Source organism: Nicotiana tabacum, chromosome 11, assembly GCF_000715075.1.
Source record: "Nicotiana tabacum cultivar K326 chromosome 11, ASM71507v2, whole genome shotgun sequence".
Classification (NCBI taxonomy): domain Eukaryota; kingdom Viridiplantae; phylum Streptophyta; class Magnoliopsida; order Solanales; family Solanaceae; genus Nicotiana; species Nicotiana tabacum.
This window is the reverse complement of record NC_134090.1, coordinates 156,153,119-156,157,823: the sequence shown is the minus strand read 5'-3', so window position 1 is coordinate 156,157,823 and position 4,705 is coordinate 156,153,119.

Genomic DNA, 4,705 nt, shown 5'->3' with positions numbered 1-4,705 from the left:
GCACCATTGGGAGTGCGGATTTTGCCAAGGCTCTATGTGACTTGGGATCTAGTATCAATTTAATGCCCTACTCGGTTTTCAAAACTTTGGGTATCGAGTAACCTAGGCCAACCTCAATGAGACATCAAATGGCGGATCGATCGATGAAGCGACCTTTGGGCATTATTGATGACGTGCTTGTCCGGGTGGACAAATTCATATTGCCAGCCGACTTTGTAATTTTGGATTGTGAGGTGGACTATGAGGTTCCTATTATCCTAGGAAGGCCTTTCCTTGCAACGAAGAAGGCATTGGTTGATGTTGAAGCGGGTGAGCTCACTTTCCGAGCGGGAGATGAGAAGGTCGTCTTTCACGTGTGCAAATCTATGAAGCAACCCAACAATACTGAGGTATGCTCTTTTGTTAACCTCGTCACAGCAGTGATAATTGATGACACCAGTGCAATGATCAACGTGGAGGAGCCATTGGAATCCGTATTGTTAAAGCTTGATGTCAATGAGGATGCAAGTCGAGTGGAGTACGTGAATTCTTTACATGGAATGGGATCTTATTCTTATGAGCCTAGAAAACTGTCTTTGGATCTTGAAAACCGGAAAACTCCACCAACAAAACCATCAATTGAGGAGTCACCAGTGTTGGAGTTGAAACCACTTCCTCCACACCTCAGGTATGAATTCTTAGGCTCAAATTCTACTTTACCAGTTATTTTTTCTTCTTGCCTAACTAACATGCAGGTTGAGGCCACTTTACCGGTGCTTCAAAAGCTAAAAAGGGCAATTGGATGGACTTTGGCTGACATTCGGAGAATAAGCCCCACATTTTGTATGCACAAAATTATATCGGAGGGTGATGAAAAGCCTTCCTTGGAGCATCAAAGAGGATTGAACGAGGCTATGCAAGAAGTTGTGAAGAAAGAGGTGATCAAATGGTTGGATGCTGGGGTTGTGTACCCCATTTTTGATAGCTCATGGACTTCTCCGGTGCAATATGTACCGAAGAAGGGTGGTATGACTGTGGTGACCAATGACAACAATGAACTTATTCCTACTCGGACAGTCACAGGTTGGAGGGATTGCATAGACTATCGGAAGCTAAATAAGGTGATCCGCAAGGACTATTTCCCATTTCCATTCCTTGACCAAATGCTTGACCGTCTTGCGGGGCGTGCTTTTTATTGTTTTTTGGATGGATACTCGGGGTATAATAAAATCTTGATTGCCTTGGAAGATCAGCAAAAGACCACATTCACTTGTCCGTATGACACATTTGCTTTCTCTAGAATGTCGTTCAGGTTGTGTAATGCTCCAGGGACCTTCCAACGATGCATGATGGCTATTTTCACCGACATGGTGGAAGATATTTTGGAGGTCTTCATGGATGATTTCAGTGTGGTTGGAGATTCATTTGAAGAATGTTTGAGAAATATGGATAGTTTATTGGCCCGATGTGAAGACACAAATCTCATACTCAATTGGGAAAAATACCACTTCATGGTGGAGGAAGGCATAGTGTTGGGCCACAAGATTTCAAAGCATGGGATTGAAGTTGACAAAGCCAAGATAAAGGTAATTTCGAGGCTTCCTCCCCCCATTTCCGTCAAGGGGGTGAGGAGTTTTCTTGGGCACGCGGGGTTCTACCGGAGATTCATCAAAGACTTTTCGAAGGTAGTGAACCCCCTTTGCAAGTTGTTGGAGAAAGATGCTATGTTTGTGTTTGATGACAAGTGTATGCAAGACTTTGAACTTCTCAAGCATAAGTTGACCACCACTTCTATCATTATCGTACCAAATTGGAGCTTGTCGTTCGAGCTCATGTGTGACGCAAGAGACGTTCCGGTTGCGGCTATTTTGGGTCAAAGGGTTAACAAAATGTTTCATCTGGTGTACTACGCAAGCAAGACCATGAATGAGGCTCAAAGGAACTATATAGTTACCGAGAAAGAGTTGTTGGCTATAATGTTTGTAATGGAAAAGTTTCGACCATACCTTCTGGGGGCCAAAGTTATAGTGCATACCGATCATGTCGCCCTTAGGTACTTGATGACAAAGAAAGACTCAAAGGCAAGATTGATGACATGGGTGTTACTACTCTAAGAGTTTGATCTAGAAATTGTTGACCGGAAAGGTAGTGAGAACCAAGTGGCGGACCACTTGTCCCGTTTGGAGGAGGAGGGGAGGCCTTGTGATGGCCTTGAGATCAACGATTCATATCCCGAGGTGAGGCTGAGGCTGATGATGAAGTTGTAGGTGAGGCTGTCCATGTGACGAAGTTGTAGGTGAGGCTGAAGCTGATGACTCACTACTCTCTGCTGAGCCATCAGATGACTTAGAAAAAGCAGGAGAAGTAGGAGAGGCTGGGGGTGTAGACTCATCTGTCAAATGAAATCTCCCCGGGAAGTCTGGTACATGTGTGGGCACTGAGTCACCCTCTGAGGCCTGATCACTTCCAACTCCGCACTACTAATAAGTAGTAAGAGAGGGTTGCAATAGCTTTTACCCGATTTTGGGTCGGGATCGATATCCACGGAGAGCTAGAATTGGAATTGTGTATCTATCTAGTTTAGGATTGCGTATATGTTCCAAATTGCACTTCTATTCATTTTCGGGGTTTTCCTTATAATTATACTATTATCAAACTACAAATTATAAATGCACGTAGATTAATCTAAGAGTTAATATTGCAAGTTGTATCAAATGGTTTAGAAGGCACTAGGGTAGTGACTTTTGCCTAGGTGGTCAATTGACGGGTAATTGAATCTAAGACATGATTGACATATTTAGGGAGTATGATATAACCGTTGCATGATTTTACCCACTCTACACCTCTCGGTGGGTCAAGTGATTTTGCCCAATTAACTTTTTCAAGACCAATTGGGTAGGAAAATTTGCACAAGCAACTAGGGTTCAAGTCGGGTATCACTCTCTCGAGGTTTAACCTTTTAATTGGAACTATCAATCTCTTGAGTACATCCCAATTCCTTGTTGGATCAGTTCCGGAGACTTAGTCTCTCTTTCTCAAGAAGAGCCCAAGTTAACTAAGCACAAACTAGTGTTTGCAACCACTAATTCAGTAATAAACCATGAAATTGATCAAAATACCAAACACCCATAGTCAATCTAGCCCTAAATTACAACACCCATCAATTTCCCACATTAGGGTTGAGCCACAACCCTAGATAATGGGTCTAGCTACTCATAATTGAAGAGAAAAATAGAGAAATAGATGAAGATAAACACATATTAATTAATTCCTAAGTTAAATACAAAGATTCAGTGATGAAAAGTAAGTAAAATTGCCCAAAATGGCTACAAGAGTCGTTCCTACGAGCGCAACTGCTTCTAAAAACTATCTGATACCCTAAAAATGGAAAAAGGATCTATTTATACTAAGCTGAAAAATCTGGACAAAAATGGCCTTGTGGGGTTAGTGCGGACCGCACAGAATGGACTGCGGCCACACTAGGACTCTTGGCTTCAAAATCCAGCTCTCTGAACTCAGGCTCCGCGGACGCCGTGGTGACTTCTAGTACGGTTTACACAAAATAGACTGCGGATCGCATTGGCTTGAAAGCTCCAAACAACAACTTCTTTGAACCTTGGCTCTGCGGACCGAACAGAATGGTAGTGCGGCCGCATGGACTCCAGTGCGAACCGCACTAAATCTAGTGCGGCCGCATTTCCTTTTAGCCTGAATACCTTCTCTCTGAACCTCCTTGTGCAGACCACACAAAGTGGTGTGCGGCCGCACTAGCCTTGTTTTTTTCCTGAGCTTTGTTTTTTCTTGGTACTTGTGCAAGTTTCACTCCTTTTGAGATAATCTTTGACATCTTGAAACTTTATTGATCAAACATGCAATCAAGCACAACTTGTTAGCCTTTTGGGACTATTTTGTAGGAATTTCTAATCAAAGCATAAGTAAGAAGGAGTATATAATACGTCAAAATCCCTAGTTATCAACTCCTCCAAACTTAATATTTTGCTTGTCCTCAAGTAAACAAAATAAGACCCACCCCTTAAGGGAAAATCCAAGAAATTTTCAGCTGTCCTAAAGCAACCTCAACTAGCATCAATTAGGACTAATAATTTTCCTCAATACAAATGAATCATTAACAACATTAACCCTTAGAAACACCATGGATTAAGTGCGACACAAGAGCATCAAGAGTTGACTCAACACATCAAAGAACTCTTTCAATTACTTTGGTCATTGTGGAACCCAAACTCACACATCCTCAACTCTCCCTAAGCAAACCTCACCTTTAGAATATTGGCACGAAAAATGAGGTTAATAGAAATTCACTCATCTCTCTCAAGAAAAAGTCACAAGTCCGGCTCTAAGTACCATATGCTTGCCACTTATGTGAGTATCCACTAATGTAAGCTTCATTCAACTCAAGATCATATAGGGCTTTTGTGGAGACATTGTGAAGGCTTTTGGCTTAGGGTAGGAAATGTTTTGGTCTAAATATGTTCCATCTTCCCTTAAGCACATCTTTTGATTCATTTGGCACACATTCACTTGACTCTTTGAGTCATTTCACTTCTTTCTAAGGGGTTAGAGAGACACATTGTCACTCTTTCTTATGCATTTCAAACTTTTTCTCCTTTTTCAACTTTCCACACCTTTCATTCTTTTGTTTTTCTTGAATCCCTTTTTATTCTTTCTCACATTGAACATTCTTTTTGTCTTTTTGCTTTTCTTTCTT